Source organism: Fukomys damarensis, unplaced genomic scaffold, assembly GCF_012274545.1.
Source record: "Fukomys damarensis isolate Sample0158 unplaced genomic scaffold, DMR_v1.0_HiC HiC_scaffold_26, whole genome shotgun sequence".
Taxonomy (NCBI): Eukaryota; Metazoa; Chordata; class Mammalia; order Rodentia; family Bathyergidae; genus Fukomys; species Fukomys damarensis.
In genome coordinates, this window is record NW_022900938.1 from 2,637,744 (window position 1) to 2,657,101 (window position 19,358).

General features: G+C 45.5%; 1 protein-coding gene and 1 long non-coding RNA gene across 5 annotated transcripts in view; one reads left to right on the top strand and one right to left on the bottom strand.

Annotated features, from left to right (window-relative positions):
* Window positions 1–19,358, bottom strand: part of Plcl1 (phospholipase C like 1 (inactive)) — a 271,071-nt gene that overhangs the window by 107,128 nt on the left and 144,585 nt on the right. The window lies entirely within an intron of this gene.
* On the top strand, window positions 8–18,716 carry LOC104867558. Its single transcript, XR_781794.2, has 3 exons — window positions 8–374; window positions 15,886–16,364; window positions 17,316–18,716. It is a non-coding gene; the product is annotated as an uncharacterized LOC104867558 (long non-coding RNA).

Below are 19,358 nucleotides of genomic sequence, written 5' to 3' on the forward strand. Positions count from 1 at the left end.
TGCCTCCCGCGCCTGCGCAGTGCGCGTCCACGCCTGTCCACTGACCCGACTCCGCGCTGCTCGCTGCAAGACGCTGGGAGCTCCTCCGTGTTTGTGTGAAGTCTCTCCTCTTCAGACCTGATTGCGTCCTTCTGTCAAGAGACAGAGCACCCCAGGCCAGCGCAACCGACAGGGGTTTGTTACCCACAGCTCGGACCGACACCGCGCCGGAGTCAAGGGGGCCGCGGGGCCCAGAGTCCTGGCTTCATCCCGGGACAGAGAAGTTCGGCTGGTCAGTGTGACCCGGGAGGCTGCGCTGCTGACCCAAGTGAGCTTCCTCCAGGGCCCCTGGGAGAAAGCCCAGGAAACAGGGTTTGCCAAGAACTGTCTGAAAGGTAAAATAATCCCCTTCTCGCCGCTAAATTGAAATTGATATGAGCCTTCCTACCCGAGGTCTGGGCAAGGACTCTGATATTCAGGACACACCATGAGGTGTGCCACACACTCAGTCCAGCACACCCAACTCCATCCCACGGAGTTGCACAGGCCTAGAAAAAAAAAAAAAAGCTCTAAAAAGCCCTAATGATGAAGCAAATGTGATGTTTACACACAGTGGAGTATTACTCTGCCATAAAGAAGGATAGGCTTGAGTCATGTGTAGGAAAAGCGATGCACCCTGAGATCATAACGTTAAGTGAAATAAATCAGACACACAAGATTAAATATTTATCTTATATGAGAAACTTAAAGTATAAATACAGAGCAAAATAAGCAATAGGTAACAGGAAACAGGGAGCTAGATCTTTTGCAAATGGGGAGGGAACCAAGAGATATAGGGAAGGAAGGAGAGGAGGGGAAAGGAATATGCAAAAGAATTAAGATGTGTTCTGCACATGCACCAACTCCTCTTAATAAATGTGACATTATGTACTACAAACATGCACAAATAAACAATTTTTTTAAAAAACCCTAGGAGACTAGGAAAAATTTGCATTAGATACAGCAACTAGCATTTTTCCATCTACTATATCATCTTCAAATCATTTCATGGTTGTGAACATAATTTTTTTTAACTTTTTGTTTAGAGGTAATTTTTGTTGGAACCAAGGATCAAGAGATAATTTTGTATTTACAGAAAGGCTGTAAAAATGGCTCAGAGTTTCTGATTCCCCTCCCCCAGCTTTCCCTAAAGTTTACATTTTACAAAATCATACCAAGGATACCAAAATTAAGACAACCGAAGTACAGTACTACTAATTAAACTACTAATATTATTTGGATTATACTGGGTATATTATTGTGCCCTATTATTCCCCTTTCTGAAAATTTTTTAATTGACAGAAATTACATATATATTATATATATGTATGTATGTATATATGGACATATACACACATGATACAACATTTTGAATTGTGTATACATTCTGAGTTGGCTAAATTGAGCTAATTAACATGCATTGCCTAATATATTTATCTTTTTGTGGTGGGAACACTTAAAATCTATTCTCTTAAAGATGTTCACATATACCACACATTGCTATTAACAGTCATCACGATATAGTAGATATCATGGACCTGTTTCTCCTGTGATACCCTCCAGGTTCAACCATGTTGTCATGATGCTGTGCATTCCTCCTTTTTGAAAGCTGCATAGTATTCCATTGTGTATATACACCACCATTTTTTAAATATCTATTCATCCACTGATGACACAGGCTGATTCCACTGACACTGGCTCTTGTGAACAGTGCTGCTAGAAATCTGGAAGTGTAAATGTCTCTTTGAGGCAACAATGTCATTTTTTTTGAGTGTCTAACCAGTAACAGGATTGCTGGAACATATGGTAGGTCTGTCTTCAATATTTTAAGAAACTTCTATAGCGTTTTCACTAATTTACATTTTACTAACATCATGGAAAGATTCAGTTTTCTGCACACTATCACCAAAGCCACCTCCCCACTGTCTTCTGATAATAGCTGCTGTAAGGAGTGTGGGGTGGTAACACACTGTGCTTTTATCTGCGTGTCCTGATCTTGCATGTTGGTGGCCTTTCTCTCAGTGGTCCACTGGCTGTCTCAGGCCCTTCTTTTGAATAATGTCTGTTCCAATTCTTTCCCCATTTTAAAATCGGGTTATTTTCTTACTAGTGAATTCTTTGAGTTTCTTGTACACTTTGGTTATTTTTAAGCAAATAACTAAACTCTTTCCAGATTTCTTCAAATTGTTAAACATGATAATGGCACCAACTTGCAACCTGAAAATCCACCTTCAATCCATGACACGCAAGTTCCTAACCTGGCCTCAGTTTCCCAGCTTATGATAAGGGAACCATGACAAGGATCCTACTCAGCCGACCCTGCTCCCTCTCTGGCTCTGAATCTGACAGATTCCCCACCCATCCACCTCTCCTGAAACCTGTTCCATGATCAGTGAGCTCTGTGAAGAGGACAGCTGGAAGCCTGCCCCACAGAGCCGACATATCCTACCCTGTGGGCTCTGTACCCAGGAATTTAAAACAAAATTTTAAAACTCTCTAATGCCAGCGTTGCAACCAATCTTACAAAGCACCACAAATATGAGTAGACTTTATCTTCCATTTGAACAAAACCTTCAGTCCAATGGCTCCAGAACAAGTTGCCTAAATAGTTTACTAATTGCTGTTTTTAAAATTCCCAATACTACATGTTTAAGATTTTCAGAAAAGGAAATCCAAAGTGATCTTTACCACACCCCAGACCACCCCCTTACCACACTCCGTTTTGAGTTATTGCTTTTGCCTAGGAGTTTTCCAGGCCATCTATGGTGCAGGCAGGGACTTCACCTTAGGGGAGTGGTGGGCCTGACCCTTTCCCTTCCTCTCTCTGCTTTCTGGCCACCAAGTGTGCAGTCTGCTGGCCATGAGACCTCATGTGCTGTGCTGCCCTCACAGACCTAAAGACAGTGGGCCAACCATGAACTGGAACCTCCAGAGCTGTGAGCCAGGAAACACCATTGCTAAGGTTAGTTTCACAGGATTTGATTAGAGGGACAGAAAACTAACACATTCTCACTGGATGCAGAAGTCTAGGGCACCATTGTTTCCCTGAGAATTGTGTCCACACTGAAAGGATAAAATGTAAAATCACACAAAATGGTGTGATCTGTGCTGGGAAAGGACACAGTCACCAAAGGACAGACCCTCAGGTCAGGTCACCAGATCATCTCCTTCCCACCCAGGACACAGTGGCATTGACATGACCCTGGACACCCCGGTGAGTGAAGCAGTGTAAGCACATAGCACTGCACTGTGCGACAGAAGGGGAGGCAATACTGTCCAGGGTGCCACATTCCCATAAGAAAGCAAAGGTATTCATAAATGTATGTGTAAATATCATATGTTTACATGTATTTATATGGTCATGTGTTTATACTTTCAAAAAACTAAAAAACTTTTTTAATTGTATTTTTAAGTAGGGGTAGAGAATAGATAGGATTGGATTCTCCTAGTGTATCCTGTTTTGTATCTTAATTTTGGAACCATATATAAGTTTTAGATCATTAAAAAACAAAAGCAATCCCTAAAAATAACAACCTGAAACAAATGAACTTAATTGTACAGCAAGTTGAATTTTAAAACACCAACTGTTAAATATACACCCAGTGGAAAATGACCTAAGGACAGCAAGAATAACAAAGAAGTCTTAGACACTGTACTTGATGTCCCTCTTCTTTGTAGAACTGTAATTAGGAACTGTGTTACAGTCACCAGGAATAATAGAGCTAAGTCAATTAAGGGAACTTGTTGATGTGGAGTTTCTCTTGAAGTCACAGAAAGGAGACATTAACATAAAACTTTTTCTCATTGTAATAATCATTTAAGATGTGAAACTACAATAATTGTAAGGTCTTGAGGGGCAAAGATAGAATCTCAAACTCTGTAACTCTCTCACAATCTAAAACATCACACAGCCTGCTGTAAGTCAATGTCATGGATGTCTGGCCAGGGAGCACATACATGCTTGCTTAAAAATCTGTTCTGAGTTAGAATTTTTCAGAAGAAAGTTTGGCATTTTGAACAACGTTATTCATAATGCACTAGGGACACTATTATCTGTCCCTGTTGCCGGAAACAGAGATGCCCAGAACGAAGAAATCAATAAGCCAGAAGACACCACACTATACCACACAGCTCTGTCCACATCTGTGCGTTATGTTGGAAGAATCCCAAATAGCGGTTTGGAGATCTCAGGGTCATATGCAAACATGGAAAGAGATCTCTTCTTTCCCCTCCTCTTATTCCTTAACCACACATCGAGTGTCCGCTGTGGGGAAGATGCTTCCTTCTATAGCAGCAAACTGAACTCCTGACCCAGAGCCCAGAACTGCTCTGTGACGTCGGGGACAAAGGTACACCAACCACCCACACCCACACCCACACACACACACATGCTTGGCCACCCTGGGTCTCCCTGGCATCATCTAAACCAGAGGCCCTGCTCCTCATCCACCCCCAGACTGATCGTATGGAATGACTCCCTGCTCTCAGGAGAGAGTCCATGTTTCAACTGACCAGAACCCCAGGTGGCGGCCCCATCCCACAGTCGGCAGTGTTAGGTTCCTGCCAAGTGGATGTCCTGCACCTCGAGGTTTTATTCATAATAAAATCCATGAGGTGGCCTGGGCTCTCTGCGGGACGATCACAGGACTCAGCCCCTGTGCCTTCCCTAACTGCTCTCATGACCTGGAGAGCTGGTTTTGTGTGCTCATCCCCACTCCCATCACTGCCTCCCACCCAAGCCAGTGAGCAGGAAGGAGAGCACTTCTCACGCTCTCAGGGCCCCTCGCTCCAGGGAACTCGGAGAAATGTCCCAGAAGAGCAGCAAGCTCTCCAAGGTGTGAGGGAAGACAGAGAAGTGCGGGAAGTGGCTCCTGTCCTCCGGGTTCTCACCGAACAGTGCGAGAGACTGACGAAGAACGCCTGAGAGCCAGTGGTGCTGAGCTCTGCCACCTCAAGCATAAGTCATAATTGGAACCTGGATCCTACAGAAAATGCTAACCAGGAAGGGTCTAGAGTCCACAGACCAGAGAGGCTAAAGAATTTGCTCCAGTCACACAACTAGAGAGTCCAACGCAGGCAGCCAGGCACAAAAGCACATCCTTGTATTCTTGGCACTCTGGGAGGCTGAGGAAGGAGGATTACAAGTTTGAGCCCAGTCCAAATAACTAGAAAGGCTTGGGGATGTAGCTTAACACAACGGCTCTGCTTTCAATCCCCAGTACTCACCCCCCAAAAGAACTCATGTCAGAATTTGAATTCAGAACCACAGTGGCCCAAACCTTCCTACTGGGTGCAGTCTCTGCTCTGATGGTTACTAGGGACTTTCTTGGAAGGGAGAGAGGGGAGAGGAAGGGAGGAGTCAAAGAGCGCTCCAGGGGAAGCACATGTTAACGTGTTCAAGTTGAAAGCAAAACCCAGCTTGTTGGGTTCTTTGCAAGCAGCACAAGTGATGGAATGCATACTGCCTTCCTCCTCCCTGGCCTGAATTCAAATCCTGTCCACTGACAGCTGCAAGGGAACAGGACCCCAACAGGGAAGACCCAGCTGAGCAGCCACAGCTTCAAAGCACTGGGAGGAGGATGGCTCACCATCCTCACCATCCTCCCCAAGGCCTGGGCCTCCCCAGTGACCAGGCCTTTCTTGTGTGTCACACCAGGGACATCAGGACTTTCAAAAGTAAAAGAAAATCCACCTACATGTCAGACTCGCTGTACATTTCACACAAATGTTTTCTGACATACAATCCATTTCACTTATTTTTTTATTAATGTTTTGTTTTGTTTTCTTGAGTCAGGGTCTCACAGTGTAGCCCAGACTAGCCTTGAACTGGCAATGCTCCTCCTGCCTCAGCCTCCCCAATGCTGAGATTACACGTGTGCCACCTTGCCTACATGCAAGCCACTGTACTTTAAAAAATGTTTATCAGATCATTTGAAACCTAAGCTTAATAGGCACATATCATTCAGAGTGCTGCAACCTCAGGAAGTATTTCAGAAAGGTCCTCCAAGACCTGGATCTACTGTTGGACATCCTGCAATGACTCTGTGCAGGAGTACAAGGCACTTCGTCCCTCCTGAGCTCAGGTCATCGTGACACTACCTTACAGCACTGCACCATACCTGGGCACACTATGCCCTAACTCTTCAGAGCAGCACCTTGATCCAGGGTTCAAGGAGGCTCCAGCCACCAGGTAAATATCTGCAGCAAATGAATCTCTTCCACACCCAGATCACAGTGATCTGCTACTTCCCTACCAGTATTAGCTCAACAGCCACAAAATGATCAGAACTCATCACCAACAAGATTTATCACAAACCAACAAACCAAAGGACAAATAACTGCTCTCTGCCTTTTCAAATGAGCTTTTTAAATTGGAGAAAATAACATTTTATGAGATCATGTCCTTCTTGTTTTTGCTTTGCTAAATAATATATGATTTTTATATTTACTTTCATAAATATATCTCCCTGTGACATTCTGTACTCTGCTTTGGGGTTGCCTTAAACTCTCTTTTCAGCTCCTTAAAATGAGTAGAAGACAGACAGATACATAGATAGAAGATAGACAGACAGGAACAGTAAAAGGGTTAGCATGCCACTATAATTTCCCCAAGCTTTCCAACTTGGTGAAATAAAAGGAAAGCAGCTATTTCTCGTGGAGCCAAAATCAAAGTCTTCATGCAAGTTATCTTCTTCCGATCATGTATGTGCCAAAGGTAAATGGGGCAGTAAGTTCTGAAACACTACCACAAATCAGCTCAGAGGCAGTAATAAAGATCACTCTACTGCTATAGCTGTCCAAAATTGCACTGGGTTCAAGACTCTTCTGGGTGGGCAAAGGATCTTGTGATCAGCCTACATTTTCAGAATGAATAAAAGGAAAAGGAGGTCCATTTGCACAAGGAAAACATGCTTGCACTCCTCCCAGAGGCCAAGGACCTTAACACATTGGCCACACATGGTGGCCGATACTGAGTGAATTATTAACAAGGGCTAATCTATCTGTGCATTTTAACTGAGCCATGAATCATTTATTTACAACAAATGAAGCACTTGAGGGAAATGCGAGAATTATTTATGCGCTCATTATGGATGCTCTCCTGCATCCTTTGTCACTCAGTCCAGCATCGTTTATCATCAGCACAAAACTCCCTCCCTTGTTATGATAAAGACAATGATATTGACAACTACAATAACAGTAACAAGGACAACGCTGGGGGCCCACATGTCCCGGCTTGTAGACAGGACACCGGCTGGTGTAGACTGAGGTCACACAGACAGAACATGGAGGAACATGTACCTGGGCCCTGGCCCTGACCCTGAACCAGGACGAAGCTCAGACTGTAGAGAAATCCTGAGAATTTCCACCCCTTTGACAAGAATTCACTTTCTTTCAAACCCAAAGTTTTCTACCTAGGAAAGTGAATCATTAAACCAGAGCCTGGCTCCTACACAGCCTCCAGTTCAACAGACTGTGGCTTTCTGTGAAATGAAATGCTGCTGTGCTAACCCATCGCCAGCACGAACTCCGCTGAGATACTTTTCTGGAAATGTTGCCCGTCTGCACTTTCCACCTGATGTAGCCAGGGAGTGATGACTGGCAGGGTGATGCAGGCGGTGAGCAACTAGAGGCAAAGCCTTGCCAAGGCCTCTATCTTATGCACAACCGGCCACAAATAATAAGATCTTCCAAGGGGCAAGAACTACTCGGGCTGAAAAATAGTATCATGCTACCCCACTTCTATGGGGACAGAAGTCACACTGAAGAAAAGAAAAGCTCAATGCGCACACAGATCTTGTCTTATTTGCCTCTATCAATACGATGACACATGAAGCCCCCTTCAGTGGTTTAGGCCCAGTGCTGGCTCTCTGTGTTTAATGATGATTTTTGCCTTATCCTCATCCTCACAGCCTCTGTACCTACTCTCCCTAACTGTCCATCACCACTCAAGTGCCTTCCAGGTAGACCACCCATGGGATGCATCCTCAAGCTTGCTGAGAGTCACAAGGCTGCAGTTATGCTGTGGCTGAATACAACAGCAAACCAGCCCCAGCGTGACACTCACAGCATGGCCCATGGACAAGGGTAGAGTCACAGGCTAAGATGGACCCAAAAAGCGAACCCCTAAAATTTATTATGAGGATTCAGGTAGAAACAAAACCTTGAGGGAAGATCGGCCGTCCTAATAAAGTGCTCACAATTAAAGGCTGGTGACAATGTCTCGTTTGGTCACAGTGCTTAATATCACAGATGGAGCCCCAACATCACTGATAAACTCAAAATCAGGATTGGTGTCCCAGATGGTGGAACAGGAGGCCCTAGACATCCCATCCCCAACAGATAAGGATTTTAAAAGGCAAACAGACCAAATGCCTCACTTTGTATCTAAGGACACTACAATACAAGTCCCCACATAACCTGGTAAACCAGCTCTTCCCCTATTCTCTGACTGTAGTTCCCAAGAATAATTGTGAAGTGTGCTAGGAGTGCAGCATCCTGTCCCTCCTATAAGACATCCTGTGTTACCTTATCACAGTGAGTCGTTCCTTTGGGTATAAAACCCAGAGTGGGCTGTTTTCTAGGTCCCTTCCCTGGGGTCTGAAGTAGGGCACCAAGCACACACAAGCCTCCAGCCACTCTGGACCACATCCCTGAGCCCAGGGTACTGGCTCACCATGAATCCTATACATAGTCAAACTCAAATTTGAAAGGCCAAAGACTTATACTTTTATTATACTCCAGTTATTTATGAAATATAGAATAGGTTATTGTGAATTATAGTTCTCCCACTCTTCCACAGAACACTAAAACTTGTTGTTTCTACTTGTGTTCCGATACCCATTGTCCAACTTCACACTCTATACAAAAGTCTCATGAAAGTGGACAGAACTCCTAAACTAAAATACCTAAAATTATTAAAATCCTAGGAGAAAACCTTCAGGTCATTGGATTTGGCAATGAAGTCTTGGATATTACATCAAAACCATTGGCAACAAGATCAAGATTAAATAAACGGAATGTCATTACAGACTTCTGCATATCAAAGGAAACAATCAACAGGGATAGCCTATGGAACAGGAGAAAATAATTACAATCATATACGTGATAAGAGATCAAATCCAGAATACACAAAGAAATTCTGCAATTCAACATAAAGGGCCAGATTTAAAAATAGCCAAATACCTTGAGTAGACATTTCTCCAGAGAAGACATATAAATACCCAAGAAGCACATAAGACATAATCAACTTCATTATTCTTAGTGAAATGAAAACAAAAATCACAATCAGGATGGCCACCATCAAAAGAATAAGTCACAGTGATGGTGTAGACAAGGTACTTTGCACCCAAGTGCTTGGTTAGTAGGCATGTAAAATAGTGCCATCACCATGGAAAATACCATAAGGATTCCTCAAAAACCTAAAAATAGAGCTACCAAATTAACCAGAAACCCTACCTTTGGGTATACACTCAAAAGAATTCATAACAGGATCTTGAATCAATGTGTGCACTCGTATTCACTGAGATATTCTTGACAAAGCCAAGAGGTAAAACCAATCCAAAGTCCATCCACAGGTGAATGAATCAACAAAATGTGACACGTACAAACATACAATGAATATTGTGCAGTCTTTAAAAGGAAAAAAATCTGTCATATGCTATATGAATAAACTTTCAGGACATTATGCTAAGTGACATAAGCCAGTCACACACAAAAAAGTAAGTAGTGTAGGACTCTACTTAAATTGCATGTCTAATATAGTCAAAGTCCTAGAAGTAGAAAGTAAAAGAGTAAAGTGAGAGGGAAATGAGGAGGAGTGGAATGGGTCTAGAGTTTCAATGTTGCACGATGAAAGAGCTCTAGAGATCTGCTGTACAACTGTGTAAATATGCTCAACACTCCTGAATTTAAAGATGGTTGTGAAAGTAAATTCATGTTCTGTGCTCTCTGTTTCATTGCTCCAAAGGGCACCAAACTTAGCAGAATATTCCCCTTTCATTCTTGAATATTGTTACAGAGATCAAAGCTCAGAGCAAGGAGGTAGCATCTCAGCTATAAAATCAGCATGCTCTCCAGGAAGGGAAATCCTCCACTGCTGGTAGAGGTTTCAGACCATGCTGGCTCCAAGGCCGGGTGGCATGGCAGAGGGGCACCATAGAGGAGAAACAGTCCATAGCAAGCAGGCAGAAGACAGCAAAGCACCAGCAAGCCTGCCTTCCCTTCCATCCCATTCAGGCTGCAAGCCTACTGATTGGTGCCACCCATAGTGAGGGTGAAGCTTCTATTATTTACACCCTTAATCCCAGGATCACACCTTTAATCCACATTCACACACCCTGGTCCAGCCATCTTCGAATGACTATGACTGCATGAGGCTTTGAGGGGATATCTAGATACATACCCAGCAGTTACCTCTCTTCGTTCTGCTTAAAATGTTCTTTTCTAAATACTCAGGAATCATTTCAGAATAGTTTAAGCACTGTCAAACTGTTAGTTCAAGTGCCTTGTTCAACACTCTTGGTGTTGGTTACTTTCTTGTTGCTGAAACAAGATATACCCACAACTTAAGAGGTTTATTCTGGGTCACAGTTTCAGTTCATGGTGGGCTGGGTCCAAGGGGGAACAGCATGCTGGAAGGATCTGGTGAAGGGGCTAGTCATGGTATGGAGGGCAGGAAGCAGAGGGAGAAGGGAGCAGCTAGGGAGGAAGATGAACCGTTCCACAACACATCCCAGTGACTCGCCTCTTCTGACCAGGCCCCTCTTCCTAACAGCACACTCAGGTATGGGTTCGTGAGTGGTCTAACCCACTGATGAGTACAGCACTCCTGTAGTCTAATCACCTCCCCAACGTGATGGGGAGAAGGGCATGACAGAGGAGAAACTGTTCATGGCAGGGCAGCAGGAAGCAGAAAGTGATCAAGAGAGGAGGAGGGAGATATACCCTTCCAGGCCACAACCCAGTGACCTCCTCCTCCAGCCAGAAGTCCTCCTAACTTGGTGGAATAATCCACCAATGTGGATCACAGCCATGTGATCCAGTCACCACCCAAAGCTTCACCTATGAGTGCATGAGGCCTTGGGAGACATCTACATATAAACTACAGCAGGTGGGAAATCAGAAAAGAAAGCCTCTTCTGAGCACCAGCTGCAAGAACTCTTGGGGTGAGAACAAAGTACAGTCTCCATCTCAGCCCCTCAAGGAGAACCTCCCTTCCCCTGACCAGAGTGCTGTGTTCCCAATGGCTGGAGGGCACTTTCAAAGCTGGTACAACAGGGCATTTTCATCGCAGCAATCTAGGGATGAATGGGCCATCATTTCTCAGGCTTTGCACTCACTGCAAGTGCAGGGAGGGAGCAGGTACTCCCTGCCCCAGCACTCAGCCCCAGAAGTAACACCGTGGAAAACGGAGGGAGGGGAGGCAGAAGGAAGGGGTGTTTGTAAGAAAAGCATTTGGAAACTCACCTCCCTGCCTCGCCTGGTCTGAATATTTTATTTTCACTCAGCTATCTGAGGAATCAAAAGCTAGAAAATGACTATTTCTAGATGTGTTAATGGCCTCATGATTTCCTTTCATGTTCTGCTGCAGGACCTAAATTAGCAATAGGCACTTTTATCATCATTGCCCAAGTTGAATTTTTTTGAGAACCTGATAATGGAAACAGAACTTAAATTTGAAATAAATCAGTCTGACTGGCCTCAAGAAAGCTCTTGTTCAAAAGAATGTAAATGTTTATGTGACCAACAGTGTTACATGTTTCATTTTTTTGTATATGAGACCAAAATATACCTGGATTTTAATGTTGGAGTATTTCTCTAAGACTCTAGTCTTTCTAATAGTTAATTACCCAAAAAAAGCAATCATCTAGTTCTTAGATATATCATTTAAACATGACCACCCTAAACTTTGTAATGAATACTGACTGCTAAATTTTTGTATTTTTGTTAAGGCCATAAAGATTCTTCAATCAAATCTATCGTGGACTTAACTTGGACACATGTTCTTTGGCTAAATTAGTTGGAGGTTCTTATGAATTAATGTTGGAAGACGGCCTAATACCAATATAATAAAGACATCCTTTCCAACAGTACCCTCCAGTGACAGATTCATTCAGAACATTTTGATCAGTTAAATGTTCCCTGGCAGTAGTATATGTGAATGATCCATCAAGGAATGGAATGAGTAATCTGCTAAACCTCCCTTTAACTCTTCTCATTCTTTCCTGAAAGCAAAAAGAATAACAATTTAAATGAATCAAGTGTTCATTTTTAAATCTACTGAGCTTCCACAAAAGGCTAGCTACCAAACAAAACATTTATAGAAATAGGAAAAGCTTCCAGACTTACTTTTTTAAAAAAGATGCTAAATATATTACATTGCAGCCTTGAATGATTAAATTTATCTTACAGAAATATGGCAGTCAAATGAGTTTAGTTCTAGTTTTTAATTACCCTGTAAGTAGATTAATTTATTAGAACAAGAATGTCTGGTCTTGTGCACACATTGACTAACATTAATTACTTCACTGCCAAAAAAGCATCACACATATAGATGAAGCCACAGGCCAGGTTAAGTCCTTCTTAATAGGTTCTCAAATAAGGATCTTTATTTTTCTGCCTGAGGTGAAAAAATAACAACTTCAAATCATCAGAAGCCCAGACTCCTCCAACCACAACACTTTCTAACAGCTCCACCTCTGGTTTGGAGTTTTACGGAAATATTTGTGCAGAGAATATGCAGCAGGGAGTTACTGGCACAGGCCATATGTTCTTCTATATAGAATATAAAGTCTTTGCAAACCATCAGACGATGACAGGGTGGGCTTTAGCTAGAAATTCTAAGCATAAGTTGAGTCAAGTATCCAGAGGAAATTATGTGTAATAGTAAAGGTGGATGCGGTGAAATACATACTTCGAGGGTCTGAGAGGTAGAAACAAGAATATAAATTTCTAGCTATCACTTCCCAAATTATAACAACCCCCGGCAAGTAACTCCTAGACACAGCAGCTCCAACAACAGTTATTCTGTTTGCCCGTGAGCACAGAGTGGCTTAGACCTGCTGTGCTGCTCCCATGGAGGACCCCTTCCTGCCCGACACTATGGAATCAACACATACCGAGGTAGCCCAAAGTGGCAATCTGTGCTCCTTGTTTAAGATAAAAAGAAGCACAAAAATCCAGTATTCTTAGTGAAGGTTTACATTAAATATTAGATGGCTTTTGTTTTAAAAAATATTCCAATGCACATTTTTAATTCAAAATCATGGCTACTAAAATTTTCTGACTTAGATGATTCTGTGTAATTCATGTAGCATCTAAATTAAACAAAGGGCATCTGAGTCTAGTAGGCGAGCTGTACGTGCTCTCTCCCTAGGAACTCATGGAAGCAATCAGTTTCCAGCAGGTGAGAGGCACAGATCACACAGAAGACTGGGAGTTCTGACAGGTGATTGCAATGTGCTCCCCTCAGAAAGGTGAGAACGAAAAATTCAACACGGCACATGGTGGAGAGGCAGTCAACCGGGGCAGATGCTGCCGGCAGTGCCCTATGGCACCGGCCTGCTCAGTACACAACCGACGAGGACAGACCCCTGAGGGTCCCGGATGCAGCCTTTGCACACCACCCACGTCTTCCTGTCTGAAGACTCACAGTTCCCTTTCCCTAGGTCCACATGCATATGCCTCTTTACCATAACAGCCCTAAGGTAACAGGCATGAGGCTCTGCTCCACACAATCCAAGAACAAAGTTAAGAGTTGACCAAATAGAAAAACCAGACTCCTATTTCTCATGATTAAAGTCGTATGTTTGTATAACCCTACTAAGGATATTAGAATTTCACAGATATTCAAAAATACTCCATTTATGAAAGTGTAATAAATCAGTACAATCACTGGAAAATTATCTGTATGTAGTAATAGTGCTGTGGCTGTGTCTAGATGTCCGCTCAAAGCTTCATGCAGTCTTAGGTGGGGATTTTTCAGAGGTGGCTGAATCTAGAGTGTATGATTGATTCATGGTGCAATACTAGGGTTAAGGGTGGGTGATGACTAAATCAGTCCACTGATTGGTTTGGCCCTGCCCTAATCCCAGTAGCCTGGATACAATAAAAGGGACAGAGGCTCGTCTGATCCCTTGCTTGCTTCTGCTGTCTTCTGCCTGTCATGGACTGTTTCTCCTCTGTGACGCCCCTCTGCCGTGTGCCACCCTGCCTTGGAGCCAGCCGAGTATGGACTGAAACTTCTATGAACTGTGAGTCAAATGAACTTTTCCTCCTGTAACTCTGGATGTCCGGTATTTTGTCTCACAATGACAAGACGAGAGGACTCTGTAGAGAACAATCTCCCTCTTATGTATGTGTGTGAGGGTCAACACTCAACCACCGTAGGCTCCACCCGAGTAAGGACCATGCCTGTCTCATCACTGTGTACCTAGCTCTGCCCCGAGCCTCATATTTTTAGTGAATAGCCAACTTAGAACACTCAAAGTTCATACACATAGAAAGCTTCCTTTTAACAAGTCTCCAAGATAAAAATGGAAAGCCGGTTCAGTGACAGCTGACTACTGTCCAGCGCACCAGGGCTGTGACCCTGAATGAGTCTCTCGGCCTCTCTGGACGTCAGCTCCTTGCTCATCACACGAGGACCCGAAGGAAAGTGACTGCTCTGACATCTTCCAGGGACCTGAGGCCTGCAGAGCCATGCCCCAGGGTTCGTACAGACACCCTGAAGTCTGGCCACAGGCTCCTCCTGGGACACTGCTTCAGACCCAGGCGCAGCGCTTGCTCTGGAGGGAGAGCACATCACTGAGGGAAGAAACTTCACTCATGCTCTCTTCTGAAATCGCAAACTCAGCAGAGCGCTCTGCACTCGTGAGACTCTAGGGGTGCAAAACAAGCAGTGCAAAGGTGTGCCGCCCCAGCCACTTCCCTGTAAGTCCTGCAGAAGGAACTGTGGGTATAGGACAAAGACCAGTCCATTTCAGCACAACAGGGTTGTCAGTGCTGGGGATCAGCGGTTATGGGAAACAATCATTTTACAATGAAAACAGCAATTCATACACTTAATAATTCACTCCAAACATACCCAGTTACCAACTCACTGGGCCTTCTTACTATGTGTGGCTGAATTACCTTATGAATCTACATCCATTTGCTCTCTCAAACACACACACACACACACACACACACACACACACACACACACACACACAGCAGGGGAGGGCAGAAAGGGAGTACAGGTTCCATACAGTCTCTACAGCCAGACCTATACACGCAAAGCCCAAATTCCTGCCCCTTCTTTCCAGGTCTGCCCTTGGCAGGAGAAAGGACAAATGGGGGCTGTCTTCCTTGTAGGTATCCATTAGGGCTGCAGTGCCCTATACATTTAACCTGTGACATTCTATTCTGTTGAAATAATTAAATTACAGCTCTGCACATGTCCATGTCTCCAGATTAAAGAGGCCTGGGCTATAAATTACACCTGCAGGTCCGACTGACAGAGCAAACAAGGCTTATTTATTTAAACCTGTTCTGTCATAGTGTTGACATATGAAAGGGACGTTCAGGTGAACACGTAGCAGAAATGGGCCAAGCATGCATCGCCATGATGCACGTATACAGACTTTCTCTCCTCCAGGTGACGTGCCCCAAATGTAACTGGGTCAGTATGTTCAGTCCTGACAGTTTACGTCCTCACCATAGACTTGGAACTGGCTGGTACTGGCTCCCCTCCCAAACCACTGCCCTTCCTGGCCTGCTGTTTCCTTGGGGACCCTGTCCTCGTGTTTCTCTTGGGGTTCCACCAACAGGCAGGATCCGCTGGCTAGAAAAAGACCAGGACTGATTCCTTGCGATCTCTCACACCAGGTTACATCTCAGAGTGGCCGAGTTCCTGGGGCTCAGGCCCTCATCACTGCTCTCACTGGCTCCAAGAATGACCACCTCGATCCTCCGGCCTCTGCAGGCTTGGGGTGGCCTGGCTGCCTTCTGACTCCGGCCCTGGGTGATTCATTTGTTGAATGCGTCACCTGTTTGGCAAAGGACAAGAAGACTGAAGTAAGGGAGCCAAGCACCTGGCCCTGGGTGTGTGAGTGCCTGGTGACCCTTAGGATCGGTGGCTCCTGTAGTCACGGGTTCCTGTAAGTCACGGGAGGTGCTGCACACCCAGCTTCCCTGCCAGGCTAAACCAAGTGGAAAGAATATCTCTGCTGACCGCACGTCATCCACAGTCCCACATTGTCGCAGAAACAGGAGGTTCCACGACAGAAGGGAGCGAGTGAGGAGACAATAGATCTGTTTCTATGTACCAGGGTAGAGACCAAGAAGTGACAAGTGGTAACAGCTCTGTGAGTACCAACGCCTCCCCACATACACACAGGCACACACGCACACGTGTATACAGACACAGGCACATGCCCATGATGAGGAAGCCTCTGGGAACTTAGCATCATGCTAAGTAAGATGTGTGCTCACTGAGAGGCGTGGCTCAACAATGTCTGGCCCCGAACAAGTGCTGACCACAGGTGGCCCTCTGCACTACACCTGGCTTCAGCGCTGGAGGGCAGCTCACCAGTCACTTCTAGGAACCAGAGGTGACCTCAGCTGACCATGGGAAACCTCTCAGCTGCGGCTGAGCCTCACCGGGACTGGAGAAGGCAGTGATGGTGGACAGCGCACACAGGACACAGGTGCAACGCTGCTTCACCTGTTGCCTCCCCCAGGGCCCAGCAGGGGGTTCTAGCATCCACTGGGCACACAAACGGCACGGAAGGCTCCCTGTGGCCCTGCCTCTCCTCCCACCTCCTCACTCTGTCCACACAGGCACAGACCTCCTCCCATGCAGCGATCAGATGGTCTTAAAAGCTACCCCTACCTCCCTTCCTGCAATTTGGGCTGCCTCACTAGTAATTAGAGAGATTAGAAAAACAGGATGTGCTGCAACCCGCATTCTGGTAACTACCGATTTGTCCAGCTGATTATTTCTCTCTGGAAGGGGTGTTATTTTTCTTTCTTTCTGTATTATATAACCCTGAAAAGAGCTCACAAAGGAAACTCTGCAGAAGAAAACTGTGCTGTGCATGCCCCTGGTCCTGATGGGCAACTTTTTAGCAGACTTCATTTTTTAGAGCAGTTTTAGGCTTACAGAAAAATTCCACCTAAAGAACAAAGCTCTTAGATCCTCTCTCCCAAGGTACAGTTTCCTTTATTACAAATGCATTGTCCTAGTGGGGTACAGAAGAGTGATGAGCCAGTATTGACAGATTACTATTAATATGAGTCCTTCATTTATACCACAGGTCTTTCTAAGGCACAGTTTTACGGACTTTGACCAAGACAGGCCAGCCGGACCACATGTTGACACCATGCACAGATCCAGCTTTCAGGCACTGTGCGTCAGTGCTGAGGACCAACAGGCTGCGAGGCCCCTGAAGGAGCGGTGGGACCACGGGCAGCCACCCAAGCCAGCGCCCTCATCTGCAGAGGGCCCACAGCGTGAAGACGAGGGATGTATGTGCGAAGTGCCTGAGATATGGCTGCACAGAGGACACTGACGTGGCAGCTCCTAGGGTGTTCACACCAACTCAGCCACCGTGCAAATCCACAGTCATCGTGGGCAAAGTCGAGGCAGTTTTAAAGAGGAACTTTCTGCTCAGTCCTACCCTAGTGCTCACCTGCCATTCATTTCTTTTCTAGTCTTCCTTTGTCCAACTTCCTTTTCAAAGCAGCTCACATCCTCTATTTCCCACTGACTGCATTAGGTCTTCTGCCCTAACCTTTGCACCAAGGTCACCAAATGCCCTGCAGCTTCCAAATCTGACTGAGACGTCATTGCTTAGCGTCTTCAATTCCCCAGGTGTAATTCAGTTTTAATTTGAACTTCTCTCCTCCGTCAACTACCATGACAACTATCTGCCATTCTGCACTTACCTCTCCAGCCTCTCCTTCCTGGCTCTCTGCAGTCGTTCTCAGCCCTAATCCTAGTGTGTGTCCTGCAGAAACAACCTCAGCTCCACTGCGGCAGGACCCGTGTCTTCCTCTCCTCCGTTACAGTCTGGAGCCCCACGCACCTGCGGGCCAGCTCCTCAGACTCCACAGAGCTCCTCACCTCTTCCATCCCACCTTGCTCCTGTTCCTCACCCCACCCCTCGCCCTGGGTGAGCCCCACCCTCCTCCACGACCCAGACTTCTCACAAAAGGACATCACAGCACCTCCCAGCAGAAACCCTGCCATTCTGTCCAGTTCCCAAATCTAAAATACCCCTAAACGCACCTCCTTCTCCCCAGATCACATCTCTCATGTACACGCATAGCCCAGCACACACTGAATCATCCCTGCACAACCAGCACCCAGGGCACAGATCTCAAATGTGTGCCTCAGCAAAGTCACCCATCCCGTGCCACAGACAAAGCTGGCACTAGGGGCTCTGGCGGCAGATGTTGCCTCTTACTTCAGTCTCCCCAGTCTCTGGCATAATGCACCCTGGCAGAGTCAATACTTCCAGAAGTGTGGGGGAAAGACGGGGAGAGCACAGAGGAGTTCGGGTCCTTTCTCAGGAGAATGACAGCAGAGAAGAGGGCGGGCTCTGCCTCAAGTGGAAGGAAGCACGTGAAACCTCACTAGTGACATAGGCAGGGCTGATGCTATACAAGAAACAGCAAAACGACAGCACATGTACCAGGCAGACCACAAGCCAGCACCTGTAATTCACTAAAGTTATGGGTACATGTCACAAACCAAGGCTTCAGATTCGCAAGAAGCACACTTCAAACCTGAAAACAACAAGCCAGGCACTGGGAGGATGCTTGAGAAGCCCCAGGCACCATAGCCGAGCCCTTGCTTTGGGAGGCGGATGACAAAGCACTCTCTCCGCACTCCGCACTGGGCCCTGGGCCAGAGTAACATCAGTTCCCAGACATATCTGCTTCAGAAGGCACATTTGCCCTCCGGATCCTAAATGTCCCCCAGAGGCCCCAGCCAGGAGCAGTGTTTGTGGGGAGCTGTGTGGAGGTGGCTGGGAGGTTTTCTGTGGGCTGTGACTCCCAGGGCACTGTGGGCCCTGACCCTCTCTGCTCTCTTTTGCTGCCTGGTCATGAGGTATCCTCAACACCCGCCTAAAAGCAATGGGATTTCCTAAGGGACTGGAATTCCCGAGCCCATGAGCCAAGATGAGCCTTTTCTTTTGCTAAGTTCGTTAGCATTTTCGAGGGAGAGAGAGCTGTCTAACACAATCTCCATTAGAAAGCAGAAGCCTCAAAGCTTATTCTAAAATGGATTCAGAAATCAGGCCTTTATAATTAAAACAGATTTAAGGGCGTAATCAAATGAGGCATGAAATTAT